Source organism: Aedes aegypti, chromosome 1 (assembly GCF_002204515.2).
Source record: "Aedes aegypti strain LVP_AGWG chromosome 1, AaegL5.0 Primary Assembly, whole genome shotgun sequence".
In the NCBI taxonomy this organism is placed as follows: domain Eukaryota; kingdom Metazoa; phylum Arthropoda; class Insecta; order Diptera; family Culicidae; genus Aedes; species Aedes aegypti.
The window spans coordinates 90839586-90860431 of record NC_035107.1 but is presented as its reverse complement, the minus strand read 5'-3'; the positions used below and the strand labels follow the sequence as shown (position 1 = coordinate 90860431).

Genomic DNA, 20846 nt, shown 5'->3' with positions numbered 1-20846 from the left:
TTAAAAATTTGAATGCCTAAATGTAGTTGTGTGTTGACAAACTGCAATTGATTTTTTTTAATATTTATATTCATTTTCATAGTGAACAACAAGAAGTGAATATGATTTTGACCAAAATAAACTCATTTGACCGTTGTGCACAACCACAAGAACTCGACATTTTCTGAAAAGTGCGAAAAAAATAAAATGCATTACTGCGTTCTTACAAAGACGTATTTATAGAACAAATGCGCTGAGTATTGCAAAACGGCATAATATTATGAACATTAAAAATCAGTTTAACTTTTAGACTTTAGCGGAAAACTTGGCAAAATTCAGTAAGTTTAGAATCGCTCCTTGAATCCAGGTTTCTGATAAAATTAAGCATTTCATAATGAATGATTGACTGCAGTCTCTCAACAAATCTAACGTCTTAAAGAATATCTAACAAAGGGGCAACGTAGCTTTAAATAATGGACGCAGAAAGATCAATATACACACCAATACCACAGACAAAAAGTTAAAACACTGTCAATCGTATTAATCGTACACTTCAATGATAATATTGAGAATAAAGTGTAGTTTAGATTATGTTCACATTTGTCATGGTGCTGGTGGAATTCTTCAAAAATAATGTAGAATGTTGTCAAATATGCACTCTTTTCATGGATTATATATTGACACTTTTGCAATTCGCTAGAATAACGAATTTGTTCAATGAAATTCATCAAAAGTTATGATACACGAAATTTTGCTGTATTTATATCTACTACTGCGGTGTGTTTTTACATACGCAATGTTTGTAAATCCATAGCAATAAAAGCAGTGAGCTAAAAAGTTGAGACGAAATTTATGATTGATACTCTGTATGAGTCACAGAATTTTTGTTCCTCTTATGTCGGTGCTTGTACTCAAACAAGCTGTTTTTTAGTGTATCACCTACTGGCAAACTCAAGTGGGCTGGTCACTCAGTACAATTGCCTAAGAAAAGAGATTGGTATCTATTTGAGATACTAGTGGAGATTATTGGCCTCATGAAACATTGCAAATGCATGACCAATGAACATCCCGAAGAAAATAAGCGCGTACGGGAGCCCTTAGTAGTTGGTGAGATTTGGAGGAATATCGACGAAAATGGAGCTCTGGAATGTAATCGGTGTGGAGTTGACCTGTTAATCAAATAACTTAAGCAACAGATACGAAATTATTTACAAAAATTTACAAATTTCAATGGTGTTCGAAAATGTTGCCAAAAACGGATCTATTTTGTTGCCAAAATCGGGGGGGGGGGGGGGTGGTCTAAAAATGGAGCATGCCAAAAACGGAATCCCACTGTACCGAAAAGCTAAACATTACATATACTTTGCAATCGGATTAAATGGACAAATTGATGTGAAGTTTTGTGAAAAAGGAAGAAAAGATGCCCACCCAAACACAACGCTTTCTATTTATATCCAATGCCTAGCCCTCTCATGGCGTAGGGGTAACGCGCCCTAACTAGAGATCAGGGAGCCGTGAGTTCGATACTCACTGAGAAGACGTGTAACTTTTTCGCAAAACTTCACATCAATTTATCCATTCAATCCAATTACTAATATAGTTGCTAAAAAGATTAGCGATGTTTGTGAACGGTATACCTCGCACATTGATAATTCTTTTGGTATATTCCCATCCAGATTGCTTTCAGGAACAAAATGTTGAAGTAAACTATAACGAAAGCATAATATAACCTCCATTAAAGTAGGGTGTTTTCCTAAGGTTGCATCGTTCATCAACTAGGCAATTTGTTCTTCAGAAAAAGTGTACTGAGCTACAATTTGGAAGACAAGCTTCCAGAGCTTTAAAATAAATGTATTGTGAACGAAAGAACCTTCCTACAGTAAATAACGGTTTACTGTAGGAAGGTTCTTTCGTTCACCTCTGTCTGTTGTTTTCCATTGCAATAACCGCCAGCACCGCATACATACAGGGACTGATTTAAACACGTTCATTTCCGCGAAAACGTGATTCTTTTCCGATTTACAAACCATTGATCAATACACTGGATTGCTCCCTTGAGGGGCTACACGAGGGGCGATTCCCGGGCTAACCAACGCCACGGCCATAATTGGAGCGCTTTGTTGATTCACAGTGTAACCCAACAATATTCCGCAGATGGATTTTTTTTTGCCTCTATTTGGAGTTCGCGAGTAAACGAACTGGCAGACCAATGTGCAAACTGTGTGAATGGTGATACATCAAAAGTAATACCACAAGTGCCATGAGCAGATTTCCACCGCAGCGAGTTCGTTCGTACTGTGAAACCAGATATTGTTTGCGAGACCTTTAAAGTTCTGGCCTTAATTAAATCTATGTTGTTTTCGAGTGTTCACTAATCATATCTCATGAAATATTCAGAAATTTCTCAAAGTTTCTAAGGTTTTCGAGGATTTCATGAGAATCTTTATGGGAATCCCTCGAAATAGGGAAATTCGCTATAGATTCCTCCAAGAATATTCAGATTGCTGGAACAGGATATGCATTGGAAAATGATATTCCCTACATTGTACATCCTTTGTTCCTGTGTTTTCTGAGCCATTCATGGGTGCATCATAATCTTGCTTCCACTTACTTTCCAACTTCCTTTTCGGTGATTACCTACGCTTTCCGTCAACTCTCGCTGCCCTGTACCGCTCTCTATTCTGTCGAGTACCGGCCACAAGCATACGGCTTCTGGCGACATTCTTCACGTCTGTCACTCTCTGGCACTCTTCATCGAACCAGTCGTTTTTTCTTCGACCGTAATACTCTCAAAGGCGGCGAAAACAATCTGTTTTTGATCATATTCGGACGTCAACCGGAGAGTACTTAGCATTCTAATCGCTGGATCCTACTCCATTCCATAACAAGCCTTCCTTATATTACCAAATGTTCTTCAGTTTCCAGGCAGAATCGGTCCCAAATTAAATTGTTGAAAGTGCTTGCCTGAAACATCAAATCATTTTCGGAAAGTATCAAGAAAGAATTTTACACAAATTATTCCGAACCTTATTTCTTCTGGATTCCAAAAATAAACTATTCTTAACATTTCGAGAAAATTTGCATATGTTACCTTCGAAAATCTCTCAATGATCCTCCGGAGGTCTTCCAATGACTCGAATTAACTTTCTGCGGAATTCTATCCTAAATTACTACAAAAATCTTTCTTAAATTGTTAACGGAAATCTATCATTTTTTGTGGAAACCCGTTATATTTTTTTGTGGAAATCTGTTCTAAATTTCTACGGAAGCTTGCTGCCTTTCTACGGAAATCTTTACTGAATTTCTACCGAAATTTGTCGTGAATTTCCACGAAAATATTATTAAAATTTCTACGGAGATCTGTCTGTGGACCTCCTCTTCCGGTTTCTTTCGAGAATCTCTTCCAGATTCCTTGCAAGAATCTCTTGCATATCCCTTCACAAAAACTCCACCAGATTCCTTTGAGGTATCTCTTCCACGTTCCGTCGAGGATTTTCACAGAAACTCATGCAGATTTTCACAGAAACTCATGCAGATTCCTTCGAGGAATCTATTCCAGACGTTTTCGATGAGTCTCTTCCAAATTCGTTCAGGAATTTCTTCCAGATTCCTCCAGGATATCCATTTTAGATTACTCAGATAGATCTTGAAAGGATTCCTTGAAGAAATCTGAAATCGTCGTGAATCTTTTCTCAACTCGTTCCAAAATCCTGCGGGAATCACTTTCAGATCCCTTCGAGAATCTTTAAATTTATATAAGAGATTATTTCTAAGATTCCTTCTGTTCGGATAGAACTACAAACAGTCCTCAGAGCAGTCTTGTTGTTGACAGCTTGAAGCTATAATTAGATTTATTTTAGTCATTTTTACCAAATTTAGAATTCATATAAACTTACAACAAGTTTTTCTTCTATCTCTCTCAGACAGCCAAAGGGTTAATTCTTTGCACAAAAGGGAACGGTCGTCTGATTGACCTTAATATTGAATGATTGACTAGATCAGTTTAAACGTAAATAATATATGCATTGTTAACTTACTCTGCTTTTCAGGATCTTAATTTTTGGGATAACTAAATCCAATAACTTTTAACAGTGTGGATAGGTATCAAATCTAGGTTATCAAATTATAAATGTTTAATTAGAATATCAAATTTTATCATTAATTACACGAACTTCAGTATCTTGCATGTTAACTTACATAAACTATTAGCACTCTCTAAGAATATCAAATGTATATGAAAATAAACGAATTATACTTTAGAATTCAATAGTTCAATCGCATCACTTATGAAAAACGTGATTCTTCAATAATCCTGGCTTTTTAATTGTTCCTTCTCATCATCTTTTATCATATTAGTATTGGTAATTCTGCTGACGACTCATCTGACAGACAACGTTTCTCTCATCGTTGGTCGCAATGGACCGATGCACGAGTTCACTAATTTGACGTTTGAGCAGTGCCGAATTCACTGGTTTCCATGGACACATAAATAACACGGCACCGCTAAAACGTCAAAAAGTGAACTTGTGCATCGTTCCATAGGGCTCTGCACTGTTTTGATTTGGTGTGGCATTTTGACGTTTACTGGCCTTGTTGTTTACAAATTTCATGGGGAAAGAAGAAGATAGAATGATTTTTGTGCAGAGGCCTATTCGTCATACCTTCAACAGGGGGTTCAGTATACTCGGCGGTACAGGCTTGTCCCGATATTCCGAACACCTTCAGAAATGTCTCTTCGGGAACCTATCCTAGATTTCGCCGGGAATCTTTTTGGGGTTCTTCTGGAAATCATTCCCTTATCGCACAAATAATTCTTTTGAGAATCTTCCCTAGATTTCGCCGGAAATTTCTCAGGATCCTTCAGAATAAAATTCTCCTAATACCTTCGAGAATCTTATTTGAGCTTCCTCTTTACATCTGTCTCAAATTTCATGCGAAATCATTTTCAAAGTGATTCCGGTATCCTTATTAGGATTCCTTTCAGAATATTTCTTAGATTCGTTCGAAAATATTTTCCAGATTCTTTCTCGAATTCCTTAGATTTTTTCCGGGAATCTTTTCAAGAACTCTCCGTAAATCGTTTTCAGATTACTTCGGAAATCTCTTCCAGAATTATTATTAGATTCTCTTGATAAAACACTTCTAGATCTTTTCGAGGATTCTCTTGCATCTTCCACCTGCCTAAGTCGCGGAACTCATCTGATAATCCTAAATTTCTAAAACTGTCCTAAATGTAATGTATTTTTTGTAGACAACCGTTATAAAATTCTGTGGAAAACTATTCTAAATTTCTACGGGAATTTGCCTTGCTTTTCGGCGGAAATGTGTCCTGAATTTCTGCGGAGATCTGTCTGTGAACTTCTTCCAGTTTCCTTCGAGGAATATCTTCCCGATTCCGATGAGGAATTTCATATTTTTCTAAGAAATCTCTTCCATTTTAGATTTCTTTGAAATTCCTTAGGGAAATCTGGAATCTTCAGGATTTTTCCAACACCCAGAATCTCCCAGGCATCCCTTTAAGAATATATTATGGATTCCTACGAAAAGATTTCCAAGCTTCCTTAGGAAATCTTCACCAGATCCCTTTAAAAATTGTTTTGAGATCCTTACAGGAATTTCTTCTGAAATCTCTCTTAGATTCCTTCGGGAACCTTATCCAGATTTTTCCGGGAATCTATTTCGGATTCCTCCAAAATTCTTTTTTTTTCTCTCAAGATTCTCCAAAATAATTTTTTTCCGATTCCTCCGAGAATTATTTTTCAGCTTCTTACAAATATCTGTCCGAGAATCCTGTCGGAATCATTCCATGATACATTCCAACATCTTTCCCAGATCCTACTGGATTATTTTTTCAAATTCCTTACGAAACTTCCAGAGTCTCATTCGAATCCACTATTGAATATTACCTAGATTTCTTCCGGAATTACTTGAAGACACTTTCAGAAATCTTTTCCAGATTCCTCCGTTAATTTTTCTCCAATTCCTTCGAGAGTTTTATTTCAGAATCCTTCGGAAATCTTTCTCCGGAGGTAGGGAAATCTTTTTAAGTACTCTTAGGAAATCTCTTACAGAATCCTTTCAGAAACTCTTTCAGATTCACTTAAGGAATCTTTATCAGATTTTCTTCCAGAATCTCTTGATCCTTTGAGGAATCTCATCCAGATTACCTCGATTGAGCTCTTCAAAATTTATTACCAAATCTTCCAGATTCCTATTTTCTAAATGCCTTCCGGGATCTCTCAGGGACCTTCGTAAAGCCGTTTAAGATTCCTTTGGGAATCTTTTCCAGATACCTTCAGGAATTTCTTCCAAATTCGTTCGGAAACCTCACTCAGATTCCTTAGGAAATCTCTCTCAAATTTCTCCAGAAATCTCTCCCAGTTTCATCCTGGAGTCTCTCTCAGATTACTACGGGAATCTTTCTCAAATTCTTCCAGGAATCTTTTTCAGATTCTTCCGAGAATCTGTGTCAGATTCCCCGGGAATTTATCTCAGATTCCCAGTTCTATCGGAACTCGTTCGCATGTTTCTTAGGAAATTTTTTCTCAGATTCATCTGGGAATCTTCCTTATGAAACTGCCAGAGTCTCATTGGTATCCATTATAGAATATTTCCTAGATTCTTTCCGGAATTACTTGATGATACTTTCAAAAATCTTTTCCAGATTCCTCCGTTAATTTTTCTCAAATGCCTTCAAGATTTTTATTTCAGAATCCTTCGGAAATCTTTCTTAGCTACACACTTAGATTTTTTTCACGAGCTCGGCTGTGCAAATCTCGGTTTTCCGATTTTAACCGAGACTCAGCTATCAAATTGTCAGGTTGCTTAGCAACGAAGCACGATTTACTGATACTCGGCTTTTATTTGCTGAGAACCCAGGAAATTTGTTTGCCGACTACTCGGCTGTGCGGATCTCGGTTAAAATTATCCGAGATTCGGCATTCTAAATTAAGTGTGTACCTCCAGAAATCTTTTTAAGTACTCTTAGGAAATCTCTCACAGAATCCTTTCGGAATCTCTTCCAGATTCACTTAAGGAATCTTTATAAGATTTTTTTTTCCAGAATCTTGATCCTTTGAAGAATCTCATCCAGATTCCCTTGATTAAGCTCTCCAAAATTTATTACCAAATCTTCCAGATTCCTTCCGAAATCTTTTCCAGATTCCTTCCGGAATCTTTTCTCAATGCCTTTTCGGGATCTCTCAGGGACCTTCGTAAATCCTTTTAAGATCCCTTTGGAAATCTTTTCCAGATACCTTCGGGAATTTCTTCCAAATTCCTTCGGAAACTTCTCTCCGATTCCTTCGGAAATCTCTCTCAAATTTCTCCAGAAATCTCTCCCAGTTTCATCCTGGAATCTCTCTCAGATTACTACAGGAATCTTTCTCAAATTCCTCCAGGAATCTTTTTCAGATTCTTCCGAGAATCTGTGTCAGATTCCCCGGGAATTTATCTCAGATGCCCAGTTCTATCGGAACTCTTTCGCATGTTTCTTAGGAAATTTTTCTCAGATTCATCTGGGAATCTTCCTTATGACACTGCCAGAGTCTCATTGGAATCCATTATAGAATATTTCCTAGATTCCTTCCGGAATTACTTGATGATGCTTTCGAAAATCTGTTCCAGATTCCTCCGTTAATTTTTTTCCAATTCCTTTAAGAGTTTTATTTCAGAATCCTTCGGAAACCTTTCTCAGCTACCTCCGGAAATCTTTTTAAGTACTCTTAGGAAATCTCTCACAGAATCCTTTTGGAATCTCTTCCAGATTCACTTAAGGAATCTTCATAAGATTTTTTCCAGCATCTTGATCCTTTGAGGAATCTCATCCAGATTCCCTTGATTAAGCTTTCCAAAATTTATTACCAAATCTTCCAGATTCCTTCCGAAATCTTCTCCAGATTCCTTCCGGAATCTTTTCTTAATGCCTTTTCGAGATCTCTTAGGGACCTTCGTAAATCCTTTTAAGATCCCTTTGGAAATCTTTTCCAGATACCTTCGGGAATTTCTTCCAAATTCCTTCGGACATCTTTCTCAGACATCTCTTCCAGATTACTTACAGAATTTCCGGTTTCCAGATTTAAAACGCATTTCAAATTCCTTAAGTAATCTTTCATAACTAAAAATTTCAATGTTTTCGAATCCACAAACAATCACATACAACAAATTCCAAGAGAAATTTTCATCATTTATTCAAGCCTTTTCACGCTTTCTCCCCAAAATTCACGCTCTATCACCCAATAATAATAAAATCGAAAAACCCATTCCACGCTAATCGAATCGTTATGACAGCATCGTAAAACATTGCGGCGACCATCGCGACACACAATGTAAATGATGCATCGTCCAGTGCATTATTAATAATAAATCAAACGCACCGGAATGATCCGGATCGCCGGCGTCCTTGTCGCCATCCTTGCCAACCCGAGATTTGTCTCCGCGCGGCAAAAGTCACGTTTCCATAATCGGTTTTCGCGTTTGGCGTTCGGTCCGCAACCAAAGCAAGAATCGATTGGCCGGCTGTCGCTTTTTTTTACAGCTCTATTTTATGGCCACTTGCCTCGTGCCGTCCTTTCCAGAACAATCAGCGACTCACACATGTCAAATTGAAAGCATTATGGACAGCATAGCCCAGGAAATGCGGACCAGCAGGGAGGAAAAGCTCCGCCAACAATTCCTGCCACCCACTGAAGGGTACAGTGGAAAAAATTGGAGCTAAAATGGCACTGAAATCAGTTGCTTAATGACTGTTACAACACTGCATAATTTAGTGTTGGAAAGCAGTATTTTTCATGTGATGAAAAACAGCCTATTACAATGCAAAATTCACAGAAAAAAACCGGATTTTTTTTTTAATCATTTACATCAAATGATGTTTACACCTGGAAGAATATAATTCGTAAAAGGTGATGTTCGAAGTTCCAGTCCCTTTTTTTTCCACTGTGCAGCGTTGTGTGGATAAACGAATTCTGGGTGGCGGCCGCCATAGTTCACATTCATCTGCAATCGAATTAAAACGGATTGCTTCAATGGTGGTACCGGTCAATTTCACCACCGGCATGCTGCGATAAAACCGAATTATGTCGGTTTTTTTGTCCATTCATTAAATTTCGATCCTGATGCCGTGACCATGTCATCCATGCGACTAAAGGTGTGTGAAAAACCTTGCAAACGTAACACAGTTACGACGACGACATACGAAACCACGTGCTGCTTTTTCCCTTTTCAGAAGATCTCTCGGAAACGATGTTAACAACAACTTCACGTCATCGGGGTGAGCCGGGGGTGGAAAGTTACGGGTTGGAAATCCGCTCATCGAAAACTTTTTTTTTATTTGTTAGTTTGTCACACGCGTGTTCGTCTTTCTTTGCTTTCATCGCGGAAAACTGCGAGTCCCGTTTCCTGCCATCGCATTCCACCCTCTCCCGCATGGATGGAGGCGCCCTGTTTTCCGGTCGTCGTTTTTTTCTTTTACTCTTTTTACCCAAGCAGCTGTCGTTGGCAATTCGGGAGCAAGAAAAAGGCACAAAACGAACGACAATTAGCGTAATGCGGATGTTTTTCGCTATGTATATGGGACTCTGGTTGGAGCATGGTCGGAGTCAGAATGGGTCGACGACTACTGTTGCAGGGCTGTTACAAAAATCTTAAAATCATATCCGCGAAAATCGCGACTTCAGAAATTCTATCCGCGCTTAGGAACTCCAATCCGCGCCTAAAAAAATCTGTTTCATTGACATATTTACTACTCATTATAAAAAATGCGTAAACGTGCTTAATCAAAAACTAGTTTTTAATGGTTCTTCTTCTTTCTGGCGTTACGTCTCAACTGGGACAAAGCCTGCTTCTCAGATTAGTGTTCTTATGAGCACTTCCACAGTTATTAACTGAGAGCTTTCTTTGCTGATTGACCATTTTTGCATATGTATAGAGCCCATTCACAAATTTCATAACGCTAAAGGGGGTGGGTGGGTGTCCTCGTGATGTTACGGATCATACAAAATTTATCAAATACACATGCAAAAAGTATTACGAGGGAGTGGGTGGGTGTCGAAAATGGCCATTTTTGGCGTTATGAAATTTGTGAATTAATCCATATCGTGTGGCAGGTACGAAGATACTTATATACTTATATGATTATAATGTTTTCACATTTTGAAAGGTTTTGTGTGTTTTAGCAGTAAGATATAGCATACATCTGTGTGTTAAAACATTCGAAAAGATTAAAAATGTACAGGTTATCGAAACTTCACATATGGCCAAATAGGGAACCACTATGGCCATTTAATTGGTACACTTTCCCCATGTATAAAATCCAAAAGAGTTTCTGAAAGAACTCCGCAGGAATTTTTCGAGCAACTCAGGAGCAATTACCGGTGATGCTCGGATGGAGGATCTCTAGACAAAATCCTAGAGAAACTCTAGAGGAATTCCTGGAGGAACATCGGAGGAGATCCTAGAAGAACTCCGAAGGCGTTTCTGGAGGAACTCTGGGGTCATTGCTTGAGGAACTCCGGATAAATTCCTGCAGAAACTAAGGAGAAATTTCGAAGGAATTCCCAATGGAGCTCTGGAGAAAGTTTCCAGAAATTACTGGATGAAATCCAGAGGAATCACTGGAAGAACTCCAGAGAAGTTTCTGGAAGAATTTCCGGATGAAATCCGTAGGAAGTTCCGAGAAACAGCTTAATGAAATCCAAACGAACGCCGGAGGAGATCCGGATTTTTTTCTTGATGAACATAAAAAAATCCTGAAGAAACTCCGGAGGAATTACCGGAAGGACGTCTAGAGGAATTTCCGGAGAAACTCTTGAGAAATGTCCTGATGAACTCTGGAGTATTTCTCAGAGCAAATATAAAGAATTTTTCGAAGTTACTCCAGCAGGAAGCAGGATGAACTGCAAGAATTACTAGAGGAATAATTCCTGGAGAAATACCGAAAAAAAAATCCAGGAAAAATTCCTCTATAGTTGGGAAATCCAAAAAAAATCCAAGTTGAGCTCCAGAAGAATTCCATTCTGAAGGACTTTCGGGAGGAACTCCGAAGAAATTCCATGAGGAGGAGCTCTTGGGGGATATTCATGGAGGAATCCTTGAAATCCCCGGAGTAATCCCTTAAGGGAATTCCCGGAGTAATTCCTAGTGCAAATCCCCTGAGAAATATCTGGAGGAAATCTCCGAATAAATACTCTGAAAAAATCCCCGACGGAATTTCTGAACATAATCCTCGTAAGAATCTTTTAATGGAGTTCTGAACGAAATCCATAGAGGTATTCCAGGACGAAATCCCCCGAAACCCGGAGGAGATCCAGATTTTTTCTGGATAAACAAAAAAAAATTCTGGAGAAACTCAGGAGGAATTACACGAGGAATTTCCGGAGAAACGCTTGAGAAATTTCCTGATGAACTCTGGAGTATTTCTCAAAGGAAATTTAGAGAATTTTTCGAAGTTACTACAGCAGCAAGCAGGAAGAGCTCCAAAGAATTACTAGAGAAATTCTGAATAATTGCTGGAGAAATACTGAGAAAAAATCTAGGAGGAACTATAGAGGAAATCCAAAGAAAATCCAAGTTGAGCTCCAGAAGAATTCCAGGAGGAAATCTGAAGGACTTCTGGGAGCAACTCCGAAGAAATTCCATGAGGAGAAGCTCTTATCCCCCAAGAATGTTAAGAATTATCTTCAAGAATGACCCAAAAAAATTTTAAGGAAATCGTTTGGATATTTTGTCGGAAACTCAAGAACTTCATGATTTTTAGAATTTTATCCAGGACATCATTTATTGAATGTTTTATCGATTCCATCCGAAACCCATTAGATGCCTCCAGGAAGAACTTTTGTTCGGTACCAAATTTTCTAGACCGGTTCCGATAGGGCTCCAGAAATACCTCCAGAAACTCGTTCAGGAATTTCGCCAGGAATTCCCCCTGGGATTCCTCCAAGGATTGTTCCAGGGATTTTTGCGAAGAATGTTTCTATAGCGATTTTGTCAGAAGTTTCTGCCGATATGTCTCAAGCGATTTCACCATAAATTAATCCAGTAAAATCTTCATCAAACCAAAGGATTCTTCAGGAAACTTTTCTAGGAATTATACTGCTTCGCGACTAAAAATGGGTGAATCAACGTGCGAAGTTTGATTTTTGACCAACTTCGCCGTGTCGCGAGTCACTTCGTTGTAGTGCGCATCGATGCCCTCCACCGTGTGCATTATGCGCACTATTGAGAATCGAGTTGCGACACGGCGAAGTTTGTCAAAAATCAAATTTCGCACGATGGTTAACCCATTTTTCAACGCGAAGCAGTATATTAATCCTTCCAAACAGACCGAGGGTTCAGCCTTGACAAGTTAAGCTTCAGGCGATTTCTCCTTATATTTTTCCAAACACTCTTCCAGAAACACCTAAGAATTCCTCTTGGAAAATCTATATAGGGATTTTAATAGATATGTCCTCGAGGCTTTCCCCAGGTTACAGTACGTCAATTTCTCAAAGGATTACTTCAGATATTTATCCAGTGATTTCTCCAGAAATTCCTTAAGTAGTCCTCTCGATATTTTTCTAGGAATTACTTCTAACATTTTCTTCAGAGATCGCTCCAATTATTCTTTCGGAGATTCCACCTAAAATTCATCTAAGGATTCTATAGAAATGATGAAATAACTTCATAAATTCCTATAGAGATTCCTCAAGAGTTTCCTTCAGGAATTCTCTAAGGAAACTCACTGCATGAATTATTCTTATGATTTTTCAGCTAATCCTTCAGGGATTCCCTTTGAAATTTCTCCAGAAATTCGTTCTGGGTCTCCAAAAAATCCTCCGGGAATTCCTCGAAGAAATCCTCTACAAATTTCTACAGAGATTTACCCATGAATTCCTCCAGGGATTTCATCAAATAGAATAAGAAGTCCTGCAGACCCCGAATTGTTTCAAGAGTAATCTCTAGAGGAATCACCAGCAAAATTTATAGAAAAATTCCTGGAGAAATTCTTGCGTGAGCCTATGGAGTGAGGAAATATCTGGAGAAATTCCTGAAGAAATCCCTGGAACATAAAACATGCCTTTAGGCTACGCAGTCTCTCCTTTTTTAAAGTTTCTTTTTATAACAAAAACTGCTTAGACGAAACGCATATTTCATTAAAATATACAGTCAATTCTGTACCAGCTAATTCCTTGAACAATTCCTAGAGGAAACCATTAGAGATATTCTGAAACATTGGAGGAATTCATGGAAGAAAAACTGGAGAAATCTCTGCGGGAATCCCTTTAGAGATTTAGCTAGAATAATCCCTGGAGGACTCCCTGGAAAAGCTCCTGTAGGAAGGATTATCTAAGTTATTTTTTTAGAGGAATCCCTAGAGAATCCTTGGCGGTGTCCCAGTAAGCATCACTGTAGAGATTTTGCTGGTGGAATCCCTAGCTAAATCCCGGGAACACCCCTTGTTGAGATTTTTTGTGAAACCCTCAAATTATCCTTAGAGGAATTCATTGACAATTTTTTGTAGAAATCCCAGGTGAAATCTTCGAAACCATGAAGAGATTTTCCAAAAAGAATTGATGTAGAGATTTTAATGGAGGAATTTTTGTATACCTTTCCCTAATGCAATTCCTGGAGAAATTTTACGATAATTTCTTATGAAATTCCTGCAGGAATTCATGGGAGAATCTGTGGAAGAATTCCAAGAGGAACTCTTATAGGAATCACTGGATACTTTTTTGGAAGCTTAGAATGAATTTCTCGAGAAATGCCAGAGAAATCCCGGTAGGATTATCTGGAGAGACCCTTGGAGTAAGTAATATGCAGCAAGTAATATCTTGAGTAATGCTTGAACATATTATCCTAGTGTAACTCCTGGAACAATATCTGGGGATTGCCTTGAAGATATATTTGCAAGAATCATTGTTGAGATTTTCCTAGAGAATCCTTGGATAAGTCTCTGTAAGATTTTTTAGAAAAACCTCTGAAGGAAAACAAGGATATATCACTTAAAAATCGCTGGAGAAATCTCTGTAAAAAAATCGGAATGCTCCTGAAACAAATCTTAGAGGAATCCTAGAAGAATCCTTGGAGAAATTCCTGGAAGAATCCCAGTATTGATTTGGTTTGGTAATCCTGAATACCTATCAGAAATGGTCTAAAACATCTCATGGCGAAACCTCTAGCAAAGGCCTGGTGGAATCCCTAAAGAAATCCCTATAGAGATTAGGGAAGAGATTATCTTGGAGAATTTTCTGATAAAATACCTAGAGGAATCTCCGAATGAATTCCTAGTGACATCTCTGGAAGAGTCTGTGGAGATATTTCGGGAGGAATTTTTAAAGGAATCCCTGTGGGTTTTCCTGGAGGAACACCTGGAGCCCCATTTGAACTGGTGATTTGATTGCTGTCAAAAGTTATAATTCCTTAGTGATAAAATGTCGTCTCATAGATAAAAAAGATTAATATTATTATTTTTTTATCTTTTATCTAGATTATTATTATTATCTTTTATTTTTATCTCACCGGTCGAGTGTTGGAAATATCCCCGACTTTGCACACAAGCAAAAATGGTCAATCAGTAAGGGAAACTCTCAGTAACTAACTGGACAATAAGGAGTAAGCTTAGAAGCAGGCTCTATCCTGGTTGGGACCTAACGCCAGAAACAAGAAGGAGACTTTTGTTTGATTTTTGGCATGGATTTATTAAGATCTAGATGAAAAAATCATGAATTTTGAACTGTAGCATGATAAAACTATATCTCGATTACTTTTTCAAATCGACGTAAGTAACTTTCATACGCTTTTGAGAAAACTAATTGAGAAGAATCACAACCTGTCTTCTAAAACAGTTTTGAAATGAATCACCTTTTTAACATTTTTTCGCCGTGTACATCGCCCAAATTTTGCATACAATCAGATCGCGTTCAAAAACTAAGTAGTTTCTATTATTTTCAACAAAAATAATTATAACAAAATGATAAGCCGTTTCATACAGTTACTTTCGACGTTTTTCTACCAGTGTAAAATCGGCTCAAGTAGTGTTTTGTTTTGATTCGTGGTTAAGTCACTTTGTCTCTCTATACAGCGGGGCGACGAAAGTAGTGGTTAGGTTGCGAAAGTTGAAAATCTTACTTTCGTCGTTTTGTAAATCCGGAAATTAAACGTTCTGAAAGTGAAAAATCTAGTTGGGTAGGAGCGGAACATGTGGAATTTCGTCTGCGAAACACGTAGGATCAATAAAGTAAGTTTCTTCACTTTTTTGACTTGAGACTATTTGAATAAGTTTTCGAGATATGATGGTCTGAAAATGTCCACAACACACCCTTCTGGAACCGGTTCCAGAAGGCTCTTGAACTTTTCATGGTTCTACTCCAGGGACCCATATATTTCATATAATGCTAAATAAACGAATATCGTTTCAAAATGGATTTTTGAGAGCCAAATCATGGGTCATTATTGACCCTTAATACCACAAATGATCGTGTATTGCATGCACTGTGAAATCAAAACTTAAGCATTCCTTCCGGTATTGCTGACGGAATTTGTGATCGAATCTCTAGAAGATTTGCAGAAGGAATTTTAGAGGGATTCCCACAGATGAAAGCATTTCTATATGAAGCTCTCGAGAAAGCTGTAAACAAAATCTCGAAGCTCTTAATCTAGATATATTTTTCTGCAGAACTTGTGAAAGAATCAACCATCAATTTTTGAATAGGATCCTCTAGCTCTAGTGATGGAAAGTGGCGAACATGTCTGCTGAACCGGAACAGAAACAAAATGTTCGCGAACATCAGAGTGCTGATTGACTCGCGTCTGTCGTACTCGCGAGTAAACAAAGCTAGTGATTCGTAAATATGTTCGAAACTGTTCAGAGTCAGTTGCACTGTTAGCAAAAAGCCATTCTCCCTTGGAGATTTATGGTTTTCAAGGGTTTATGACTTTGAGAGGGCTATTCTCATTGCGCCGTGCCGGGCTGGAGCCGGGGCCGGGAAGTTCGCATTTCGCGACGGGGCTTTTTCGCTCAGTTTACACTGCAATCGTGCTTACCGGGTTTTCATGATGCGAGGTTGCACGCACACTACGGCGAAACTGTCAAATTGGTTGTGTTTTTACAGATTTTGATTTTTGATTACGTTCTAAAATGTATGCTACTGTGGAAATTCAGAGATAAATGAATTACTGCAGGATTTATGTAGGGTAGGTGTACCAGTTATGGCCATATTTGTTCCCTATTTCGCCATACGTGGATTTTGAAATTTGAAAGTTATCCGAATTTTGCATATGGCCAAATAGGGAATCACTATGGCCATAACTGGTACACTTTTCCTAGGTTTATAAGATTTTCGGTGCGGTTTTTGTACTTGTGTTCTAATATTCTTGATAGATTTTTGGCAATGTACTGCAATTTGGCAAAAAATACGTAGTTATTTGATCAGGAAAACTATGGGGTGGTTAGTACCGATTTATGCCTAGGTTAGCAACTACTGGATTATATCAGAAGGGCATACAACTTAACTTTTTTTCTGCAGTAAAACTTTTAGATTTTTAGATGGCGATATCTCCGAGAATTCTTTCTTCAGGGATTTTACCAGAAGTTGATTCTCTTCCAGAATTCTAGGAACTTGTGAAGGAATTCTTAGGGGAAATCTTAGAGGAACTCCTAGTACAGGGTGTCCATTCAAAATCAGTTTTCAAATTCCCGGGTTTTTCCCGGATGCCTAAAAATTTAAAACTGGATGACATCATGGTCCTTGTGACTGATGTCCCAGACATTTGTATAGAAGGTTGTGGTATTTGTTTGGACCTTCAAAATATTTGTTATTTTTTTGTTTTCACTTAAAAAAAATATATGCAGTTCGATAATATCAGACACCATTGTATTGGTTAATGTGTAGATTGTACACTGTACAGTATATAGATTGTCGAATAATGGAAAATATTAACAAGTTCCTGACATATTAAGTATACATAATGTTAACCCTCTAATACCCAACCCCGCCTTTAGACGGGGTACACTTTGGAATTTTGTGTATTTTTTCGTAGCTCAGAAATCAAAATAATTTTATTTGTGGCTTTAACCTTGACTCATAACATGCATCTAAGAAAAGTTTTTTATGACTTTTAAAACTTTTTTCTATTTTTGAAAATTGTTTGAAAAATTGTATTCCTATATAACCTTCAAATGCCTGGTGTTCATTTAACGTGTAATATAAAAATGCGAACCTTTTTTATTTTTCTACGATCAACCTATTACAGAAGAAGAGCTTAGTGGTATTAAAATAATTTTAAACCTGTTGTTCCGTTAATTACACGGAAAATAAAAAATATCACAGAAAAAAAAAATAAAAATTTCATATTTTTAAAAGTACCCTGAAAACTTAAATTTTTATTATTGCCAAAAATCAGTAACCAGAAGAGGCTTCAAGAAAAAATGAAAACGGATAGGGATGTTCAAAAATAAAAATTATAAAAATCAAAAACCAAAATTCACAAATTCGTGAATAAAAATAAATCATTGCCCAAAACGTGTTTAGAACGATTTTAGATAACGAAAAATTATATTTAGATCGAAAATAAAAATTTGGGTATTAGAGGGTTAACTGCACTTTCATAAATATTGTAACAAACAGAGGAGAGGATTATACAACGCTATTCCTCTTAGAAGAGCTTTACAAATTCTCCAGCTGCTCGCTATTGGATGATAAATATTGACTATAAAGAATCAATCAAAACATTTGCAACTCTCAATTTTTTCTCATACAAACGGGTAAAATTTGGATTACTAATTAGTTCTCAAAATGCTGTGCTTTGTAAACAGCTTCAATTTCCAAACAGTTTTGGACAAACAGATATACAGTTTATTGAAAAATCTCATAGACCACGTAAAGATTTTTAGCAAACTTTACAGAACTGAAAATTTGTTGAAGCACCAGGTCTTAGATTTTAAGAAATCATCAATTCATTTTTCTTATCAAGAAATCACTTGAATATTTAAGAAAACCTTTGAAGAAAAGTTTAGCACAGTTGAAAGAACCTTTCAATACTTACAGTACTTTTTTTTTCGAAAGGATGCCGTGCATAAATTAAAAATAACATGAAAAAAAATCTGTCCAATTATTTCTACAAAACGGCAAAGTTTGACAAAATCTATGGCTGGTTTATAAGTCATGTAAAAACTTTAAAATGATATCATGGCAAAAGAAACTTTAATGGCTTGCTTGATGGAATCTAGCTTCGATTTTTCGAAGAATGTCGTCAAGAACTAAACAAAAATCTGCCATCTAAGAGACCTCGCCATTTATTAATCCATCAAAAACCTCGCCATGAATTCATAGTGGATCTCACAAACAAATCGAAAAACAGTAAAAATTTGGCAAATCCACAGAAAACCATAAGAAATTTCCTCAGGGACATCATAGAGGATTGTAGATCAATTGAACTAATAATCTAGACGAGGCATCACCAAAAATCAGTATTAGCGTCTCTAGGAATCCACCAATCAGGAATCCCTCATGAAACCCAGGAAAGTCCAGGATTTCAGTAAGAAACCACTCAGATTTAAGAAATTTCACAAGCATCCTACCAAAAACCTTGCCAGAAATTTGTGTACCTTTCTAGAAATTTTTCAAGGATTCAATTATATTCCATAAGATTTCCGATGAATCTGCTCTTCAGCCAGAAATTCTCAAAAGATCTAACAAGAAACCAGTTAAAATTGTGAGAAAAAATTTCCCAGATATCCACGGAAAACCATTGATTCTTTTATAGGATTTTTTCTAGAAAAACTTTATCATCTCACAAAAAGTTATATTGCTGTTTGCGTTTGAGATGCAAATCTTGATAAAACGTCCTCCAAATGCGGTAACACAAAACAATCAAAGGACACCTAGCAACGATTACAGAAATCACCGCCGCCCTAGCAAGAAAAAATTATCCTTGACATCGCATTTCTTGTGAAATATCTTACCGCATTTGGTGTTCCCGCATTTGATTTTTCAAACGCACACAGGAATAATGTCATAAAGTCATAATGTCATATTTTTTTTTTTTTTTTTTTTTTTTTGTATGGTATTCAGTTGGAGCTGCCTGACAGCTTAACTTGTCAAGGCTGAACCCTCGGTCTGGCTTTTGCCAAGTTTCCCCTCTACCAGGACCAATACTCAGACGGACTAGGCAATGGCGCCCACATGAACACTGTTTTTTATTAGTATTGTGACGTGGTAGTTTTTGAAAAGTACCCATATTCCCTTGCTTCTGAGAAAAGGAAGCATTATGAAAATCAGCAGCTGCATTAGAATTTGTTTGAAATAGTAGTGTAGAATTTGTTTGAAATAGTAGTGCATTACTAATACTGTCTAGTCGAAATGGTTTTGAATAATTTGTCATTCAAGTGCTATTCTGATTACTATTGTCTTTTACGTAAGATTAGAGTCTTGAATGTCAAGTGTCGTCAAGTCTTAACAAAATTAGGCTGTTTAGTAGTAGTTCTAGTTAATTTCATTTTTTGTTGTTAAAAGTATTTATTGGTCATTACGTTCATATATCCTTAAAGAAAAAAGTCGCTTTCCTTGTCTGTTCAACAATTTTTCGAAACTAGCAAGTGTACCCTAATGATCGATCTCAGCGTCTTACTTTCCATAGTCATTTTTATAGTGAATATTGAAGAGTAAAATTACCTTAGGCTTCTATTACAGTCTCCTACAAGATTCACTTTTCGGTGGCAAATGCAATGCTTCACAACGCCTACTTTCTACTTGTAAATTTTGCGAAAATGAAGCTGGAATTAGATTATTTATACCGCTGTTACAAAAGAGGTATTTCTTATTATGGCAATGTAAAAACCATATTAAAATAAGATTGTCGCCACTTATTTCTACTCAGTGAATCTACTAGTCATTTTCCTAAGTATTCCCTACGTCGTATATGATAACGATGTATCTAGCTAGCTAATAGTAAGAGTGGCTACGGATCATTCTGGTTAGCAAAAGGCAAACTGAACGTCACCAATAGTATTAATGTCCACTTCGAATAGATTAATTATTTGAAATGGGCATCAATTCTATCAATGACGCAGAATGTCCGTTGGATCACATCCGAGATATTATTGCGTCTATGCCATATGAATTATGACGCGGCTTTAAGCAAAAATGCCAAAATGTGATACCACCACTACAGGTTACGCCTTTGGTTTCCATCATATGGGCTAATGGATTATGCCCTCCCATCGCGGCAAGGTCGCATAACCAAGGGGAGGGTCATAAAGTCATAATGTCATAATGATACAAAAAGTAAATGGTTAAGCATTAGTGTCCCCCTTATAACATTTTCTAGCTTAGCCCATAGTGCTTGTTTCCCGGATGGATGGACACCCTGCTAGGAGTATCCCTGGAATAACTCCTAGTAGTATCCCTGGAAGAACTCCTGGAGGAATCCATGTAGGAACTCTTCAAAGTATTCCTGGTGAAATATAAATATAAAGGAATTCTTGGAAAAATTCATCAAGAAACTCCTGGAGGACTTTTTGGATCAACTCTATGAGGAATTCCTATAGGAAAACTTGAAGAAATTGCTGAGAAAATCCTGGTGGAATTCCTGGAGAATTTCCTGAAGGAACTCCTGGAGGAATTCCTGAAGAATCTCCTGAAAAAAATCCTTTAGGAACTCCTGGATGAATTTCTGAAGAAACTCCTGGAGGAATTCCCGAAGGAACTCCTGGAAGAATTCTCGAAAAAACTCCTGGAGGAATTCTTGAAGAAACTCCTAGAAAAAATTCTCAAGGAACTCCTGGAAAAATTTCTTAAAGAAAACCTGGAGGAATTCCTGAAGAAACAACTTTTACTGACTTTTGGTATCTAAAAATTGAAATAATTAGCCACTTGCTAAACCTATCTTGA

General features: G+C 37.3%; 1 protein-coding gene across 4 annotated transcripts in view; it reads right to left on the bottom strand.

The window, feature by feature from the left end:
* The window catches only part of LOC5574970 (double-stranded RNA-specific editase Adar), a 190080-nt gene that overhangs the window by 147373 nt on the left and 21861 nt on the right, over positions 1 to 20846 (bottom strand). The window lies entirely within an intron of this gene.